This window comes from Lemur catta, chromosome 2 (assembly GCF_020740605.2).
Source record: "Lemur catta isolate mLemCat1 chromosome 2, mLemCat1.pri, whole genome shotgun sequence".
Taxonomy (NCBI): domain Eukaryota; kingdom Metazoa; phylum Chordata; class Mammalia; order Primates; family Lemuridae; genus Lemur; species Lemur catta.
Genome location: NC_059129.1, coordinates 18,625,562 through 18,646,291, shown reverse-complemented (window position 1 = coordinate 18,646,291; position 20,730 = coordinate 18,625,562). Strand labels below are relative to the sequence as shown.

Below are 20,730 nucleotides of genomic sequence, written 5' to 3'. Positions count from 1 at the left end.
GGAAGAGAGCAAATTCTCCTGCTGTTCGTTTGCTTTCTACTCTATCATTGGACGTCCTGAAGCTGCAGTTGGAAGTGGACATAATAAAACCAGGACGTGAGAATCGCAGGGCGCGGTCCTGTGGGAAAGCTGCAGTGGCACTTGGCTGTGGACCAGACTGAAAGTGCAAGCCTGGTGGGAAAGGTGGTTAGCGCCATAGGAAGCTCATTTGGTAAATTGCGAGATATTATGAGCAACCAGACAACAACAGAGCCTGTTTCCCACACGGGGCTTCCGGGGAACTTGTGACTTGTGATGAGGTCTGGGTCCAGACTCCGCCCCTCCTGCAGGCTTGCCACCCCCCTGACCACGGCAGACCTGCCCTCTGGTGACAGCAGCTCCGCCTCTGCCTCAGGGACCCTGGGGCTCTCTGAGACAGGGCAGGAAGGGTGGCCTCCCTGTCTTGAGTGCCCTGGAAGGGAGGGGATGGCTTCTGGGGGCTGGGAGAAGATAAGGACGCACTGAGCTGGCCTGGGACCTGACGTGGCCTCCGTGCAGCCGGCACGTCGGCTCCCACCCGAGGGAGGCAGCCCAGCCTCACAGGCGCAGAAGACGGCATGGGACGCCCGGTCTGGGGAGCAAGGGAGGGGGTGTGAGCACCGCGGACCCTCGCGCAGGGCCTGCAGCTGCGCCCCCAACTCAGGAGCTGCCCTCAGCCCTGCCCCGTGACTTCCTGGCACTGGTGCCCGTGTGGTGATGGCTCCCAAGGAAGGGGCTGTGAGCCCCACGTCCCAACTCCTCGCTGGCCTCCCCTCCTGCCAGCTCCCAGGTCAGGATTCAGCCACTTGGTCGGGGCCGGGCCTTCTGGGCTGACCACAGAGATGCTGAGAGTAGATGACCCGCCAATGGTCGTTAGTTTAATAAGACAAGATGATCACAGATACGTTCAGGTCCCTGGTAGGGCTGGAGTGGAGGTTCTAGTTACAGAAATGTCCCCATCACCAGGGAAATGAGACAAAGGCCATACTTGGAGCGTGAGTGCACAGAACCATGGTGCCTCACGTGTGTGCAGGTGTGGACGTGGCCCCCACAGGGAAGTCTCTGGGGTCCCGGGTAATGCCAGGTGTTTCAACACCAAACCACGGTGGTGGGGCCACACAGGGGTCAGGCCATGGCCACTCTTGGTCTCCACTGAGCCCTGGTGCTCAGACGTGGTCCACGGAGGGGGTGGTGCCGTTGCCCCTCGCAGGCCCTCTCTCCTTGCCACGGGCCGTGCTCCCCCTTCTGTGCCTTCTTCCCCAAGACTTCCTTGGAAACTCGGGCACCTGCTGCTTCCCTGCCCCACTCATGGGAGCCCTCCCGCCCAGCAGGCAGCCCCTCAGCCCACCCAGTGACCCAGCCCTCTGCTTGCTACAACTGGGTGATGCTGTTTCCTTTACCAGCCCTCGCTGTGTGCTGCTGGCAGGCTCAAACTTTCTGGCCACCTGAGCCTTTAGTGAGAGTAGCGACGCCTTAATCTCTTTCCAGCATCATAGGCCAGGAAAAAGTGTGGCCAATCACAGAGGGTGACACTGATCTGACGTCTGTGGCTGTTGGATTCAGGAACTGGTCCAATCCCCCTGACTTGACCACACAGCTGGGCATGTGCCACAGGCGGCTGCCTCCGTGGAGATATGGTGGGTGAAAGTCATTAACGTGACAGGAAATTGGGATTCTGTGGTCACATGATGCCCGTGGAGGCTGAGCTTCCAGCAGAGCTCTTGGTAAATCCCCAGACATGGTTGTCTTGAGAGAAGTGGGGTCCCAGGAGGCCACAGCAGGGAGCTAGCCCCTGACCAAAGAGCCGGTCCCCTGGCTGGCTGCTCGGAGTCCAGGTCACCCTGGCTAAGTGTTAGCCCCACAGGGCAAGAAGGTGGCAGGAGGGACCTTGGACCCATAGGTGTGACTCTCATTCCATAAGGACTGGTTGCATTTGCCCAGCAAACCCACCAAGTGCCTGCCAAGGGCTTCCCAGCTACCCTTGGCCCAGCTGTGGACCCTCACCTCACCGACGTGGTGGGAACCTTCCCACGTGGCTGCCAAGACTGGCGGATGTGCAAACCATGTTTGTGCTGCACCCTGGGGAGTTTAGCGGCAGCCAGGCCTGCGAGACAACACCCTGAGCTGAGCAGATGGTGTGAAGCTGGCGGTGCGATGTGATTTGCAGAGGAAGATACAACTCGCTCTGGTTTCGAGAAGAGACTTTGGAGAACTGTTATCAAAAATAGTCGTGTATTTGCAGGATCTCACAGGAACTTCGCTGTAAATATTTCTATGCCAAAGCAGCACAGTGTTGCACGGTGGGGGGGAGTGAGGACCTGTGGGTTTGATTTAACCCTTTCTAGGATGCCCTCAAGATTTCCGGTAGGTGAAAGTTTGTTCTGAGATGATGGTTTGAAACCACCTGGCTGTGTCCTCTGAGCAAGATCACACCTGCTGCAGGTGAGAAGCTTTGCTTGGCATCCCATGCCACACCCCCAGGTGATGCTGTGGAACTCCCTGATGGTTCTTGAGGAACCTCCCAAGGGGGGCAAACCCTGGTGGCATCAGGCACACAATGGTCACAGCAGTGGCCAGAGGTGAGCCCACCAGGGTCTCTTCCCCAGCTGGAACGTGCCCTCCTGTGAGAGGGTGGGTCCAAGGAGGAGGAGGGGACAGAGGGCACTTAGCACCTACCCAGAAGCAGTATCTGACCTTGGTCTCCCCCAACTCCTTAGAGAAGCAGATCAGTCTATGCACAGGAGAGTTTGGTCACAGGCAAAACCTTCAGGTGACCCCTGTCTGCCAGGTTCTGGGAGCCGAGAATTCCTTCAAAAATTAACCTCACGGCTCAGAAACTTACCAGGATGGGGAAGCAGTTTCCTCTAAGAAAACCGACCATTCTACTCAGATGGCTACATAAGAACTAATCACTCACTGACCACAGAACCGTACCCTCACCCTAGCTGTACCCTGGAGACCCAGGTCCCCTGGGACTCGTGCCTTGAGTCAAGGAGACACTGTCACCCACGTACATGCAGGACACGTGTGTCAAGAAGCTCCAGTCTCCATGTGCAGCAGTAGCTACTCAGAAGACATAGGAAAGAAAGAAAACACACACTTAGGGGTTCTGCACATGGGCCCAGGCCACCAGGAGAAGTCCATGCTGGTGGCAGTTTGAATGAGCGTCGCTCTGTGGATGGGCCGGTGACAACGAAATTCATTTTCTGAGCCCCCAAGAAATGTGTGTTCCTAAAAACTGAGATAGATGCCAGTGAAACCAGGTGCTGGGGTGGTCCGGAGTTGGCCCCCTGGGAGAGCAGCCCTCACTTCTACCTCCGGCCAGGTGAGGGGCTCTGCCCAGACAGCGTCAGTCCAGGCCCCAGAGCTGCTGCCCACGAGGTGCTGTCTGGACACTGCTGCACAGAGAGTTCCTCAGTCCACCTGGGAGTGGTCCCCGCTGTCACTGAGGTTCTCCTTCTACATCCACATGGACACGTGCCTCTGATCTTTCCTCCAGGTAAATGTTAGGTTCCCACGCAAGAAGCCAACAAAAACAGCCGCTGAGCGAAGTGCCCTTGAAAATGCTTCCATCAGGGAACATTCAGACATGTTAAATATACACCTTGCAGGGAGTTTAATGAACACTTTGCTGCCTTGATAACTATGATTTCTTTATCTACTTGGTAAACAGAAACCAGGAGCTTTTTATTTTTATTTTGAAGATAAAATATTGCTCAGTGGTCCTTCTCCAGCCCTGCAAGACCTTCCCCGTGGCCTGTAGAGAAGGCACCAGGCACACCCTTTGTGCAGGTCCCTGCCACATTCCTCAGACCTCCAAATCCAGCTGGGACAGACCCCACCCCCACCCCAGAGCTGTTAGAATTGAGTGTGAGTGTAGTCGCTGGGAGAGGCTGTCTCTGCTCTGCTCCAGCCTCACGCCCAGGTCTCTGGGTCCTAGAAGCAGCCAGTGCGTGCAGATCCATGAATGTGACCCCAGGACACATCCTCCAACCCCGGAGGACCCGGGGGAGAGGCAGGGTACAGCGAACTGTTTGCATCTCTTTTTCCATCTGTGTGATGCAATATAATCTTTACTATGTTTAACTTTCATTTTGTCTAATTTAGTTTGGCCTTGGTTTTTATTACTTGGAACCAAAAGGATCTTTCCTTCTATACTGTGTAAGGGAGATTATTCTCATTTACAACAGAGAAAGTTGAGGCTTGGATAGGGGGAGTGACTTGCCCAGGGTCACCCAGCTAGGAACAGGCACAGCCTCAATGAGCTACAGTGGCCTCAATCACTAAGCAAACGCCTTTGGCGCTCGATTTGAAATACTAATACTTGGGATTCACTGAGAGAGCTTGTTAAAGGCAGATTGCAGGCCACCCCCCACCCCCAGGCAAGGATTCTATTCAGTAGGTTCAGGCAGGTCCTAGGAATCTGCATTTTTGTCACATGTCCCTGGTGATTCTGGTGCAGACCACATCTTCATGAAGATAAAATCTACTATGCAAGAGTGGCCACTCGTGGTCACCCACGTTTAACATCTGTACCCAAGATTCTTGCTGAGAATCAAAACCTTGAACCTTCTATCAAATTTCCATTAATAAAAGAGGAGACAGGGAGAGGTTGACAGAGAAGCTGCCCCTCCCTGCTGGCCCCAAGCAGGTGTCTACAGGGCTGTGTGTCCAGCCTCGGTGTTTGAGCCCCACCATGCCCCGTCAAAGAGCAGTGTTAGAAGAGACGACTGACAGCCTCACACCAGGAAGAGAGACATTCCCAGAGCAGACACTTGATCACTGAGACATATTGACTCCCAAGCCCAAAAAATGCTCTTGGTACATGGCAAAAGACCCCCATCAGAGCAAAGAGAATCAGAGGACACCAGCAGGATTCACAATGTCAATAGCGGATCCCAAACCTCACTGCCACCTAGCCTAATCCTAACCCTAACCCTAACCCTAACCTAGGCAGGACAGCCTGCTGGAGGGGCACACCATCACCCGTCCAAATGCAGGGGAGCTTTGATCTAAAGCTCCAAACAAAATAGTTTCACAAGAAGCCTTCAGGTTAATTGTACATTTAAAAAAATGAAATGAAGACACTTTTTATTGAATCAAGACATTTGGTTTTATCAATCTCTCTTACCTTGGTTTTATGTAAACCAGTGGCATTAACTTAGGGGCGACCCTCTGGCCCTTCTGTAAGTACTTGGGCTGGGGCATGGTGCACCCAGGATTCCCGCCAGGTCTACTCTCCTGAAGAGGACACACTTTGCCAGGAGGTACTCAGAAAAGCCCACGGGGGCGTGCGTCTGTTGAATAAATCCACGATTTGCCACAATTGGAATAAGTTAAATATAATCACTGAAAATCTCCAAAACTCTGCAAATCTAGGTGCATGATGAAGTATATCTCCTTAGAAACCAACTGAACATAACGGTGTCTGAAATTTGTATAACTGTAAATACAAAAACTGCAAGAATTTGATTTAATAAAGAATTTTACCTGTCGGGTAAAAATAGCATGTGGTTATAACTTTAGCATTTGCAAACAATGGCTATAACATAAACATTTAGTAGCCAGATTGCAGAAACAAAAATGTATGCATGTACATACATGGATAAGTTTATTATAAATTTTAGTAAAATAAAGTATCTGTAGAACAGAGTTTACAAATAATAAAATATACAATACCCTTTTTTGTAAATTCCATATGACCAATTGATTCTCACAGCATACTTTGGTTGATTTTTGGCAAACTCTTGTATCCACAGGGAACCTGTGGTTGTGTTTGACCAGGGAGATAGTTCCCACACAAACGTGGATGGATGTTTTTATTTGTAGTAGCAAGACAAAAAACAATTAATAATAATAACAGAGACATCAGTCTGATCTCTTCTTTGTCAATGACTTTTTTGCTGCATTGGATAATTGTTTTTAAAAGCTAGAAGACTATTTCCTTAATTTTTTTGTGTGCTATTCACAGTGTAACGGCTTCAACACTTTCAAGTTTAATCTGCATTATTCACATTTTCTCCATCATTTTCCTAGGTCTAGACAATCAAAAAAGCAGTAAGGCAAGCCCCAATTTGGAGCCTTTGCCAATGTCTTCAGTGCAAACACTTCCACTGTGGCCTGCTCCAACCCTAACCTCAACCTGGGCATTGCCCAGCAGTAGCTGAGTGATGGCCAGGAGAGATGTCTCTATGGACAGCCCTGACTGCTCTCAGCAAGAGCCGCTGGCCCTTGGTGGGCTTCCGGTTCTGTTTTGCCAGTGGGGACCCCTGGCAGGGAGCAGGATGATGAGGTCAAGGTTTTGTTCTCCTACAGGGTCATCTCAGTCCCTCTCAAGGCCTCAGGGAAGGTCACAGCCTTTTTCAAGGTGACTCTCTCCATGAGACTGTCCTGCTAGAACCCATCAAGCACCCCACCCCCACTCCCGGAATCCCGGCAGACCAGGGTGAGAACAGCTCTGCTATTATTAGGCCCAGGATATTGCATTTTTTTGGTAGTTTGCAGGTACTTGATGGGTTCTGGCCCCGAGAGATGTGGAGGCCTGTGAATCTCCAAAGGGCCGCACTGGAGGGTCTGCGGGATGCTCCACTCTGCCTGTCCTCACTCCCTGGCCTCTGCTTCTCTGCTGCCCAGAGTGGAGGATGGGAGGAAGCAGGTCCAAGGCGGGCCTTCTGCCAGGGCCACCTCTCAAAAGCCCATTATAGGTACAGATGATGAACAGGTCACTTGACTTCTTTCTCCACTTGCAACAGTGGAAATTGCATAACGACATGTTAAATATCCCAGAATTATAATTAATTCTAATTAGCCAATAAAATCTCAGTGCACTAAAATCTTGATTAACCATAATTGCCATGCTGTAATCCATTTTTAAGAAAAAGAGGCAGATCAGGCAGAAATATACAGAAAAGAAACTTATAATACAAATTCCAGGACATCTTCTGGGGTTGGGACTTATCTATCCTGGTCTGACCTTACCCACATCTGTAATGAGGACACGCTTAAACCTGCCCACGTGGCCCTGCACAGACTGGCAGGCTCCATCCATTCTGCAGACCCAGGTGCCCCCTTCTTGCTGGCCCATTCTCACTTCAAACACCGGGCTGTAGGCTTGGGCCAGATTCCTTGACCCAGGCTTTCCCTGTTTTTCACGAATATATCATTTCTGCCTCGAGAGAGACAACAAAGACTCTCCTTTGATGGCACTTGAGTGAGGCTAGTCCCTGACCTTGTCTGGTTTTGTTCAGTTTTAGCAAGAATCCTGCTGAGTCAGTTTAGTGGAAATCCCCCTCCCCCTCACACACACCTGATTCATTCTGCTCAGCACCCCACCCTGGGGGTCCGACCATCTGACACCTGATCAATTCCTCACCCCACCCTGGGGGTCCCACCACCTGACCCCTGATGACACTCGCTCCACCCGGTGTCTGGGAGGTGGTCGTGGAGCATCTACACCGGCTTCAGGATGCCCCACGGAGCTCAGAGTCTCAGAGAGGAGCGGAGGGACGCAGTCCACACCTTGGCTCACTCCGGGCACAGGGCATCCCCTCCTCCCTCGTCCGCCACCCGGACGGCCGAGTCCACAGCCCAGGGCCTGTCTCCCGTCCGTGAAGAACTGTCCCCAGCCTTCTGGTGAAGCCCCCGGGGAGCGGTAGCCAGCGCCCCCGCCCCGCCAACAGCCACGGGGAGACCCCTGTTTGGACCGGAGGGGACGGGGATGGGACGTGGGGGGGGACCCGGGCTCCAGGAAATTGAAAAGGATGAATGTGCCCAAGTACGTACAAGAACAATTAGTATTTACTTAAAAACTTAATTTTTATGACTCCCTTGTTAAAGAGGAAAACTTTACGCTAAAAATAAAACACGCGTTTCGTGTCTGCGTGGGTGCTTATCACCAGCAGAGACCTGCCCGCGCGCCCACGCGGCCCCAGAGCGCGCCCGCGGAAGCCAGGAGGCGCGCGGGGAGGCTCTTGCGCACGCGCGGAGCGGAAGGCCCAGAAGCGCGGGTCCTCAGTCACTGTGAGAGCGTAAGGGCGAAGAGGTGGCTTCTGCGCACGCGCAGAGACGGGAGCGCGGATCGACGTGGACTATGCGAGAGCCGAGGGGCGAGGGAGCTGGGGCGGGAGGGGTGGTGGGGCCGAGGGAGGTGGAGGCTCCTGCCGCTCAGATGCAGGCTCCGGGAGGAGGCGCTCTGAGGACTGCCTCCTTTGCCGGCGTAAAACTCTGGGGGAGCATGGCTTCCGGACCGGGCAGCCGAGAGGCGTCAGTGCGAGCTGACCGGAACACGCCGTCACTCTAGGGGAAGGAGGGAGACGGAGACGAGGACGGCGCTGCGCAGGCGCAGAGACAGGCCTGTCCGGCGCGCTGGGGCCACCTGGCGGGGTGACTGGGGAGCTCTGCGCTCTGTCCTTCGACGCTGTCGGACGTCATTCTGCTGGGGTCTTCCCTTCCCTGGGATCGTCCCTTCCACGGGTGCTTACTGGTGGACCCGCCACTCCGCGACGGCGCGGGGCTCGGGCCTTTTTTGGGCCAGCGGGTTGGTGCGCTGGGCACTGGCGCCGACGTGGGGGCGGGGCATGGGGTGGGGGCGGGGCCTCGAGAGTGGCCTCTGGGCGGGGCCGGGGGCGGGGCCTCGTGCGCGCTGGGGCGGCCGGGTGGCGCTCCTGTGGGGCTGTGAGTTTGTGGGTACCTGCTGCTCCGTGGTCAGGGGATTAGTTAGTTCTGTGTCTGCTGTCCTTTGTCTTGCGTGGATTTATCCTCTCCCGCACAGAAAACAATCCTTTAATTACTCCGGTGTTTGCTTATGTTTAACTTCTTGGATTTTTCGATGCAGAAGAGAATAAAATAATACGCCTGTTCCCTTGTCTCAGAATTGGCAAATACTAACTCACTCTCTTACGAAGTTGGCAACATTCCTTGTCACATTCTTCTGTGGTCAGCTTCACGTAAACCTTTGTGTGTATTATAATAGAATTCGGTATTAATAAATATTCTTTAAAAGCAATTCTCGTGATTTTTCTTACGGTCGAAGATAGGAAAAAGCATGGAAAAGGGCTACCGTGTAGTACATTTCTTTTTTATGTAATTATGATATTTATGTAGTCTATAGTTCTCAAATTTCAAGAAATTATTAATACCGCATGGATAATAGCTTTTATTGTAGCCTTTATCCTAGCCACTAGACCACCAGGGAGCTGTTATTGTAGGCTTTAAATTGTGTATTTATCTGCCTCGCAAACAAAGCTTACAGATGACCCCATGTCACGAATGCCTTCCATCAATGTGGTAGCAGGACCCCATGGGTTCCCTGCCACTTAGTAGCTGATTGACTTTTGTGGCTGAAAGGTGTCTTACTAATAACCTAACAGAGGAAATTAAACTATCAAACAGAAAGTAAGAGTTATAAATTCACAACACAACTACTCTTTGTTTAATTAAAACACGCGTGCCTAACTTGTTATCTCTGAGTTCTTTCTCAGCCTTGAAAAATTCCTGAGTGGACAGTAGGAGCACAAACTTGCCTTGCTTCCTCAAGAAGAGACAGTACCAGGTGCCTCCTACTACCAAGAAGAAAGAAGAAACTGATTTCTACTGTCAGTTTATTAGGTGAGAAACAGAAAAAGCCAACACAGCAGCTTCATAGCTGCTTTTATTATCAATCACTTATGGCAGGAAAAAGAAGCCATTTCTACCCTTTAAAAGGACCAAGCAACTTTCCTCCCTGCCCAACATTTCTTTCATCCCTTTGTGTGTCGTGGCCACTCTTCCTTCCTTCCTCCCTCTCCTCCCTTCCTTCCCTCCCTCCTTCCTTCCTTCCTTCCTTCCTTCCTCCCTCCTTCCTTCCTTCCTCTTTTTCTTTCTTTCTTTCTTTCTTTTGCTCTCTCTCTTTCTCAGGAAAACAAATAGAGTGTACTTTTGCTTTTATATAGTCTAATCACTGTGAGAATTCTTTCTCCTCCCACACATGGAGTTCACACCCTAACAGTAGCTTCTCTGGGGAGAGCTCTTTGGGATATCAGCTTCCTCACCTCTACTAGGAATTACAAAATCCTTCAGCAAGAAAATTCACAAAACTCAGTCACAGGTTGTGATTTTCAGTTCAGTACCATAGATCTTGGGGGGAAAGACAGGTTTCCCTCAAATCCTCCCTTTATGTTGGTGTCACTTAATTTTGGGAGCCAAAAGTAGATACTACAGTATGTCTTAGTTTAGGAGAAATGGAGTCAGAAACAGCGCTATCTGACTTTTTTAAAGCCAGAATTGGAATTTTAATTGAATCAAATTTTAGAAATACATTCTGACATGTAATAAATGTCAGACCTTTTACCAAATATTTCATTAAAAACAAACTCATTTTTTCTGTTGTTTTGCACTCGAGGCTCTACAGCAAATTTCATAACTGTGCACAGATGACAAGCACTTAGATATTGAAACTAAAATAAAATGCTCTTAAATGAAATTAACTTCCTGCTCCAATTTTACTTTTGTGTACTCTTAACATTTAGCAAATATCTACGTATCGTTTTTCCTGTTTGTATTGGAAACTTGGGTACAGAAAACCATTTTGTAGAAACATGACTACTTGATTTTTTTATTATTAATATTCTGGTGAAAACTGAAGATTTGGGGACTGATAAAAAGGCCGGAAAATGCAGTGACATGGAAACCATATATTGGGAAAGAGCTCTCTCACGAAGACGCAATTGTGGTCAAGGCTCAGGACTCTTACTATGATTTTACTCAGACCAGCCTACTGTGACGTTCTTTTATCACTCATGCCTAAATGAAATCTGCTGTTTGTTCTCTTTGATCCCATTACTGTAATAATCATGAAATCTCCCTTCCATGTCTCTCTACCCCTTGTAAAATACAGAGAAGACATTGTTTCTTATTTACATTTCCATCTTCTCCTAATTCAGAGCCTGAGACTAGTAGACACATAATAAATATTTGTTGCCAACTGATTAATTGAATGAATGGATGTAATGTTTTCTGAAGTTACTGTGTTTTTCACTATAGGAAAGAGCAACTAGAGAGAATGAAGAGGACATTGGTGTTGAGACAATGGGCCAAGATCGCAGACACACGGTAAGAGCGTAGCTTGGGTGGTGCGGCTTGCCAAGGAGAGGGTTAGCGCCCCTCGACGGCTTTGCTCAAGTGCTTTTACAAAAAACCTCATTGAAGATGTATTAAGCCAGATACAGTATTTATTCCTTTGTTAAAATTATCTCTATTGAGGTACAATTTATGTGCAAAAAAATGAAACCACTTTAAGTAAACATTTTGCTAAGTTTTGACAAATCTAAGCACCCATGTAGCCAGGACCACGATGGAGATCTAGAACAGCGTCACTAAAAATGGTTCCGAGTGCCCCTTCCCGGTCAGTCCCAGGCAGCCTCTGGTCTGCTTTATGTCCCTGTGGAGTAGATCTGTGTTTTCTATAATTTCATATAAATGGAATCATACAGCATGTACTTATTTGTGGTTTTTTTACTCAGCGTGTTTTTGCTATTCATCTACATTGTCTTACTCGGCAGTATGAAACCTTTTAATTACTGACTAGTTTTTCTCTGTGGCCATAACGCAATTTTTTTCAGCCACTCGTCTATTGATGAACATGTGAGTATTTCAAGTTTTTGACTATTGTGAATAACATTGGTAGGAACACTTAGGTACAGGCTTGTGTGTGGATGTATGTTTTCATTTTCCTTGGGGAATACCTGGGAGTAGAATAGCTGTGTTGTACGGTAAATGTATGTGTAACATTTTAAGAAGCTACTAAGCTGTCTTAATGAATTAGAATTCACTAAAGCGAAAGCTCCTGCTCATCATAAAACACATCTAAGAAAATAAGCAGCTTGCCCACTGGGAGGAAATATTTGTGAAACAGATCTGACTAAGCTTGTTTTCAGGATAAAAAGAACTCCTACAAATCAGTGTTAAAAAGACAACCCAATTAAAAAATGAACAAAATAACTTTGAATATTTAAGAAAAGAAGATACACAAATGGCCAGTAAATACATGAGAAAGTGCTCAACATCATTAGTCATCAGGGGACTGCAAATTAAAACTATAATGAGGTAGCGACAACACACCACTGGGAATAGCTGACAACACACACGTAGGTGGGGTGTGGGAATTTCACACATTGCAGGTAGAGCTGTAAAATGGTCCGGTCCCTGGAAAGAGTTTTGACTGTTTCTTATAAAATGAAGTATGTACGTATGAGTCAGTGGTTCTCCTCTTCGGTATTTACCCAAGAGAACGGAAAGCATGTGTCTGAAAAAGACATGTCCAAAAATGTTTATAACAACTGTGTTCGTAATAACCAAACTTGAAGACAGTCCAGGTGACTACCAGTAGGAGAATGGATAAACTGTGTTGCGTTCATGTAGTGTAGGATTGTTCAGCAGTAAAAGGAAATGAGCTGAAACACAATAACATATGTAATTCTCAAAAACAACTTGAGTGAATGCAGCCGTAGAAGAGTATATGCCATATGATTCCATTTATGTAAGTTCTGGCAAAAAAGTATGGTGGAAAAAATTCAGGAGAGCGATTGCCCCTGGGGGTCGAGGGTGGGGATTTCCTTGGCAGTCAAGAAGGAACTCATTGTGGTGTGAGATGTGCTTTCGAGTGGGAATCATAGACGCTGCTGCATTTATGATTTTTGCATTTCATTGCATGTCAATTATAGCTCAAATTGAACTGTAAACAGCTGTTGAAGTCTAGTTAATAATATGCGTGCTGAAAGTTTAGGAGGAAGTTTACTGATGTCAGTGGCTCTGAAATTCATCAAAGAAAACAAACGAATGATGGATGTATAGGATGAAAAGAAAGATGATTATGTGAAAAACAAGAGTGTTAAAATAATGGGGGAATCTATGTATGTGGTGTATGTTGTAAAAGTCATCTTTTCTGTGCACATGAAAATTTTCATAGTAAAATGTTGAGAAAAGTGTATGTTTAGCCCAAAGGTTTCCACTTTTATGCTGGTTATCTTACAGTAGTGGTTTCTAGTTGGAATTCCTATACCTTTTAGGAAGAAGTTAGTAATGGGACCCTTAAAATATTTTTGCCAATATTTTAAAAACCTTTGGAAAGTTTAGCTACAGACGTGTCTGCTGCAGTTTGATTTTGTTCCAGCTGTTGGGGTTACCCTGATCTCATGCTGACCATGTGTGCTGGTCAGACTCTGTGTGGAGTGTGTGATCCTCAATTGTCAATACTAACGCTGGAAAAGTAATCTTCCCCTAAGGACTGTCTGGCAGATGCAATATTCCAACATTTATATAGGGTCCGTGGATGAGAAGTAATACAAAGGCTTTGTCACAGGAAGTGAGATGAGGGCCTGACTGGACACCAGGGACTGCCTGGTGGTGTCAGTGGAGACTGAGGGTTAGTCATGCTCAGCGCTGACCATGAGCCATCATGTGATTGAGCTGTGACCACAGGGCCACTGTAGCTCATGCAGAACCTTTGCGCAAAATGGAAAGAGGCCTCCCTCTGGGCGAATGCATTGGAAAATGTGCGCCCACCCGGCAGTTGGTGAGCAGAGTGCGCCCCTCAGCTGGGCCCAGCTTGGGCCATTCCACAGGGCGCCCGTGAGCAGATAGGCTCAGTCCTCACCCTCTGCCACAGTCAGGCGATGTGGGATTTGGGCACCAACGACCCCATCTTGCCCCAGAGCTCCAGACACGGGGACAACGGCCCTTGCAGCCTTAGCCCTGATCCCAGGCCACACCCGTGGGAAGCGCTGTGCTTAGACCGGCCACACCGAAGGGAAACCAGAGACTCTGTAGGATCCTCCAGTCAGGGGGCGAGGAAGGGGCGGCTCCTTGGGGCTCTGCCATGCGTGGCATGTTCACAATGCCCTTAAGTGGGGGGGTTGCCAATTTCCTTAACAAATATTGAATTTCTTCTGTGACTCAGACACTCTGGAGTGAACCAGGCCAGACACTGCTCTGGTGCCTGTTCCAGAAATAATAGGGCTCCCCGAGCCTCTGATGTAGTTCGAGCTTAAGGGTTGCTGCTATCATCCCCTTTACCTTTTCGGGCAGGAGCAGGGCTGGAGTGGCCACACCTGCCCCCCACAGACAGCAGACTGAGCTCAGCTCCAGCGCTGAGGCTCTTTAACCCAGCTGGTGCCCGATGCCTCTGTGTCCGACCTGTGACCAAGCTGACCCGCAGGACAGTTAGGTCCAGGCGTGTCGGCCAGGTGACCACAGAGACCATAACCCAACAAAGCACTGAAATTATAGGAGCAGCAGATGCCCTGGAGACCCCAGGAGAAGCGGGCAGCACGCCTGGCCTGCAGGGCCAGCAGGAGGGGAGCCCCGTGGGCCCCACTGGGACTGAGAGAGGGTCGCTGTGTCAGGTCTGCACAGTGTACTTAGGGTGCAGGGTTACTGGCAAGGTCACACAAGCTGTCCCATAGGGTAGTGGTCACAGGAGGTGGTTGCATAGGGCAGGTCTACATGGATCCCGCTGGGGGCTGTGATGAGGTGGGGAAGAGGGAGCTGTGTCCAGGGCGGCTGGGTATCGCTTCTGGTATGGGAAAGTCCAGCTGACACTCAAAATGAGTGCGGAGGCCACATAACATGATGAGGATTCACAACAGATACTCAGTGCTGCCAGTGGAAAAGGCCGCCAGACTGTGAACATGTTATAAGTCTGGGGGCCGCAACATTATTGCACATAGTAATGGAAACAGCTGCCTGGAACATTCTTTATATTGGAAAGTACTTTGAGGTCATTATGCAGGATTTTATGGCCATTTCTCAACTGAGCCCCCGGGTGGCTTGTGGCTTTGCAGAAAGGCAAGGTCGCATTTCATGAGTGACAGATGGCTTTTATCACACCTTTGCATTGTCATGTATGTTAATAGGACTGTGCAGACGCCCTGGGCTGAGTCTGCCCTCTGGCCTCAGGTCGGGACCCTGTGTGATGCCTCACGGTTTTAGTTCTCACACTGATGTCCCTCGGGCCAAGCCACAGTGGCGGGAACAATCATGATGCCCTGGTGCAGGCCAGTCTCCCAGGGAATGGCTGCTCCCCGAGGGACCACGGTTGGTGCCGCTGTCTTGGGCTCCCGCATGGGAGGGCTTTGTCCCTCCGCCTCCCTGGCTTGGCAGTCATCTGCCTGAGTTTGTCTATTCTCCCTTCTAAGCCCCCGTAATCCAGTCTGGCACTTAGGGGTGAAGCTGTAATCCTGCCCTGCGCAGCTGTCTGCACACTCGCTGGACGTGCACCTGTTTTCCGGTGTGCTCACACCAGTCGGGGCTTGGGTGTGCCTCAGCCCTGCCTTCATCAAAACACGACTTTTTTAACAAAGAGATTTATGTCTCAAAAGTGGGAGAAATCTCTGCATTTGGCTAAAACAATGATTTATGTTTTAAAACCAGCTCTGTTCTGCTCAAAAAAATATTCATAGAAAAGATGGGCAGAGCAGGTGGCACCAGGAGAAGCCCAGGAGGAAGAACCCAGGCCGGGGCTGAACCAGGGCAGACACAGGGGTCAAGGCCACAGCCAGGAGGCCCTGGTCAGGCGGCAGCTGCTGTGGGGGCGGCCAGGGGTGGAGGGATTGCCACCTGTGGGTGGGCAGGTAAGCCTTGGGCAGCAGGACAAAAGGCTTAATCGCATTCCACAGCAGGGACTCTGCTGTGCTGACCAGGAAACCCGGGGCCTCTTTGTCCCAGAGGCCATGGGATTAACCTCTCCTCCTATTTCCAGGGCAGAGTGCCCCTGAGCAAAGCCCTGCCAGGCTCAGCTGTGATTCCGGGCAGGTGTGACCTCTGCGTGGTGGCATGGAGCACATGGAACGCCAGCCGTGTGCAGGAGTGTGTGGAGGGCCAGAGCAGGGCACAGGAGGGAACTGGCTGGCAGGAGTTGGGAAGAGACCACAACAGGGTACAGCCAGTGTCCAGCGGGGTCCAGCCGACCCCCTGGGGATAAGGACACAGGCATGTGGCTTGCGCAGGTGAGAGCAGGGTTCCCAGCACTGGGAGCAGAAGCAGGAGTGACGAGATCGACGTCTGCAAAGCTCCCTCCCTGTTGCACAGCAGGGACCCCAGGGTGGAAGCCAGGGAGCCGTGGAGCAGGAGCCAGCGGTGGCCTGAGCAGGTGGCTGTGGCCAGGGTGGGAGAGTGGCAGAGACAGCATTTTTGCAGGAAGGGCTGAAAGGAGTCACTGATAATTGTGACAGGAGTGTGCACAAGAGTTTTGGTCTGAGCCCCTCCTGAGGCCGTGTAGGTCTATGGAGCTGGGGAGACTTGGCACGTTCTGAAGGAGTCGGTAGTTTCCACAATCCTGTTTTTTGTCCTTTCTCTGCAGCCATGGCACGCCCGAGAGACAGGAGAGGGAAAGATGCCCACACTCGTGCTCGCAGCGACCGTACCAAGTTTGCTCCTCCAGTGTTGCTGGAGACAGGCGACTGCTCAGAAGAGGCAACATGGGGCACCCCCCGCCCCACTCCTTTCCTTCCTTCACTCACCCACGTGCGCAACAGGCATTTTCTGGCACCTCCCATGGACTGACACTGAGCCAGGTGGTGCTCACACGACAGCAGGCAGGTCAGCCCCGTGCGGCCTACAGGCCAGTGGGGAGAGAGACACCGGGGCAAGCACCCCCCATCCCGAGTCCCACCCATCCAGGACATGGAGGGCATCACAGAGGGCACTAGACCTCCTTCCAGAATTCTGAACAAGCAAGTCCAGGTGGGTGGCAGATCCCCACCCCGTGGGCCATTCCAGAAGGTGACCCATTGGTCAGTAACTGAGATCTGTGCCCACGGGGGGCCCTGCTGGTAGCTGTGGGATGAATGAATGAAGGAATCGAAGACTCGATGCCCCAAGGCCACGCGTTCCTTCCTCAGCCTCAGAGGCAGCGGGGCTTGGAAAGGGCTGTCGGACGTTGGACACACAGGCTGCCGGGAGGGTAGAAGCAGCTTCCTCAGAGCTCGGGTCTGCAGGGTTTCACGTCCCTGCTGGGATGGAGTCTCTTGTTGCGGGGCCCTGTGAGGGCTGACAGCAGCCACTCTGTGCGCCAGCCAGGGAGTTGTGTCCCTGGGGACCCGGGGTGCAGAGAGCTTCCTTCACGCGGGTGTCCTTGGGTCCTAGGGAGGTGTAGGCATTCAGCAAAAGCTTGGGGTAAATGCCGGTGTGTTTTCCCTAGCCAATGCTCCCCAGGACCCAGAACCCACACTGGCTCCCCTGTCATCGGCCTCGCGGCTCCTCTGTCTTGGTAGCGACAAAGCTCCGCTGTCGCTCCAGCCCAGCCCTAAGGCTTCACACTGCTGCCCCAGTGCTCCCATCTCTCCTCCGAGAGCACCTCAGTTTCCCTCACTTGAAGGTCAGAGCTGTGCTCTTGACATTCTGGTGTTCTCGTCCACCAGTGTTAGCATCTCATCCTGCTCTGGCCTCCCAGAAGGGCCCAGTGGACAGGTGCCCTGCGTGTGCACACACAGTTGCCTGTGCAGGTGTGGACATCTGGGTGTGTGAAAATGAACACACACTCGTATATCTACTGACGGATGGGTTTGGGCGGCTGTCATATGCGTGAACACCTGACTATACTCCAGGCACGGTGCAAACCCTGACATTCAGGTGCTGTGTGTCCTCCACGAGGGAGATGCTGGCACCTCCAGGGCACAGGCCAGCAAACAGACTCAGGGGATGTTACTCATCGCAGACCTGAAGGCTGGGGACAGGATCCAGCTCCAGGTCTGCCTGACCCAGAGCACAATGTGCCATGATGACTCTCCACTGCTTTCCTGCATGCTGGCCACAGCCCGATGCTCAGGGCACCGCAAGGGCACAACTGGGCCCTGCTTTCATGGGTCCAGGTACACGGTGGAAGAGACAGACACGAACTACCAACCACCAGTGAGGTGGAGGACCCATAGGAAACGCAAGAACAGAGAGGAGGGCTCCAGACACAAACAGGGGCCGGGACATGGGCCTTCCTGTTGCAGGACTTGTCCAGACGGGAGAGGTGGGGCCAGGCAAGGGCAGTGGTGCAGGTAATGGCCTGGAGCACGAGAGAGCTCAGGGAACAGGAGCTGTGAGCCAGTGCACGGGGTGTTGGGTGCACGCGGCACAGGCTGGAGGGATTGGATGGAGCCCTGAGACACTGGATGGAGGGGCCGGTGGGCACCACGTCCACTGAGGAAGCCCCTCAGTGTGCAGAGTGTGGGGGCTGAGCCCGGGGCTTGGGGCCATCGGACACTGCAGCAGCTCAGCAGGGAGCCAGTGCAGCCGGGCTAGAGCAGCAGAGAGGAGCAGCATCCCTGGGAAGGCTGCTCTGCAGAGGACGAGCGCGAGAGAGAAAGGCTTTCCATTTGTCTGAGGACGCTGAAGGCAAGATGGGAGAGGGCTGGCAGGGAAGAGTGGCCTCTGTGCCTAGAACAGGGCCCTGGAAGTAGACTGGGCATGGCAGACCTTCCCTCGCTTTCTGTCTGTCTGTCTCCGTGTGTGTCTCCCTCTGTGTCTCTGTCTCTTTCTTGTGTAGTAGCCACTTCTTATCCCTCATCTACAAACCCCATGGCTATCCAGGGGTTCTTCGCCACGCTGCAGTTGTGCTCGATTTAAGACAATAATCTGTTTCTCAAGTTTCTTTGCAGTGAAGCCACCATGACCTTTGTGAAGACAAAACATATTCTTTTTTTCCAAGTGTGACTCAAAGGAAGCAAGGTTCATGCACAAGGCAGTTCTAAAAGTGGACGGGTAATTGCTGGCTCTGTTTCCTGTAACGATTTTGTAAGATCACACCAAACTCTCTCCCTCATAGAAAACAGCTACAAAATCTGTACACAATGCAGAAAAAGAGCTGCTTGCAGGCATTGGTGGGAACAGCAACAGTGGATTATGGGGCACACACCTTGGAGAAGGGAGTTGCTTGAAGTGAGTTCTTTTGTGTGTGTGTGTGTGGCTGTTAGCCTGGGGCCACGTGCATCAGGGCAGTACGTGAGGAGGTAGGGTCCTCTGGGGCAGTGGTCTCCAAACTTTTGGCACCAGGGACCATTTTCATGGAAGACAATTTTTCCAATTTATTGTGCTTTTTATTTCTATTATTGTTACATTGTAATATATGATGAAATAATTACACAACTCACCATAGGTTGGGGACCCTGCTCTGGGGAAAACCACAGCCTTCGTGGCCTGCAGAACCAGCAAGAGGAAACAGGAAGCTGCAGCCACAGAAGAGTGAGGGGATGTCTGGAAGGGAGAGCATTGCAAAGGGGACCCTCCAAACCTGTGTGCCCATCTTTCTGGCTGACCCTGAACCACACACAGAGCAGATGCAAGCAGCCCAGTTCCCAGTGAAAGGCAGAAGGTCTGAATTCAGGCTGCAGCTGCCACCAGGAACCAAGGGTTCAGTTCATGCCCAGAGAAGACTGCTGCCCCATAAACCCAAAGAAACACCCGTCATTGGTGGGAAATGACAGAATCTAGAATGTCCACAACAGTAAATCTTAATGTCTGGGACCAATTCGAAATTATTCAACATGTAACGCTCTCTCTTGCTGCGATCCTCTCTCCTCTGGGGGTCTTCCACATCCGCTCTAGTTGCCTCCGCCTCCTGGGACCCCAGTGCCACCTCTTTGACTCAAGGAGACCACGGCAGGCACCTGGGGTCGCCTTCCCTGTGTGGGAGCCCGAACTCTCTCCCAGAAGGAGGCCATCGTAGAGCTCACTCTGTCACTCTCGCTGCTCTCAGAGATCACTGCACCGTGACGTCCACCATTTGAAAACTGCTGTTTAATATAAGGTAAACTACAGACTGGCAGAATAATTTTGCAAAATATACATCCGACAAAGGGCTTGTGCCCAGAATGTATAAAGATCTCTCATAAATCAATAATTAAAAAATGTAATTTAAAATGAGCAAAGGACTTGAACCTATACATCACAAAAAAGATATATGAATGACCAATAAGCACATGACAAAATGATCATCATCCCTTGTTGTCAGGAAAGTGCACATTAAAACCAGTCATACTACACACCACTATTTGAATGTTTGACGTTAAAAAGATTGATAATAGTAAGTGTTGGCAAGGATATAGAACACTAGGAATTTGCATACATTTCTGGTTGGAATTTAAAATAGAAATACTTTGGAAAGTAGAACTGTGGATGTTCCCCGGTCCCCTGGGTCCCGGTGTCAAGAATGAGCACTAGTGCCAAGTCGAGCCGATGACAGAGTGATCAGAGACACAGAACAACTTAATACAAACAGTTTATCACATAAAAGAAAGAATGAGAGGAAAGGAAGCTACACAAAAGGAAAATACATTCCAGAGAGAGAGGAACAAGTCAGTCCCCATGAGTGGGGAAAGACCCCAAAGTCTGAGCACAGCTGCCTTTTATAAGCCCACAAGTTTGTCCCGCCTTCCACCTGGCAGGATTGGCTGCTGTTTCCCGCCTTTGGGGGTGATTGACAGGTTGGTGTTATAGAACAGATCACATGGCAGGTTACATAACAGGGTAGGTTATATAACAATTTCCCTTCCTGCACTTGTGTCTTTTCTAGGATTTTCCATGAAGCTCTACACATGTTATGCTAATTAGGTACTAATGAGCTCTAAGTCAGCTAAAGGTTACTGGGAACTTTTTAGCATGTGTGTTCCCACCAGGTAACAGTTCCTAGCCATAATTTGGTTCCTAGCTACAATTCGGTTCCCGCTCTCCGTCCCCAGCCACCTCCTTGCC

General features: G+C 50.7%; 1 long non-coding RNA gene across 1 annotated transcript; it reads left to right on the top strand.

Annotated features, from left to right (window-relative positions):
* The first annotated feature begins 8,644 nt into the window (after positions 1 to 8,644).
* On the top strand, positions 8,645 to 19,916 carry LOC123632530. Its single transcript, XR_006733387.1, has 3 exons — positions 8,645 to 9,624; positions 11,038 to 11,106; positions 16,352 to 19,916. It is a non-coding gene; the product is annotated as an uncharacterized LOC123632530 (long non-coding RNA).
* The last annotated feature ends 814 nt before the right edge of the window (positions 19,917 to 20,730 follow it).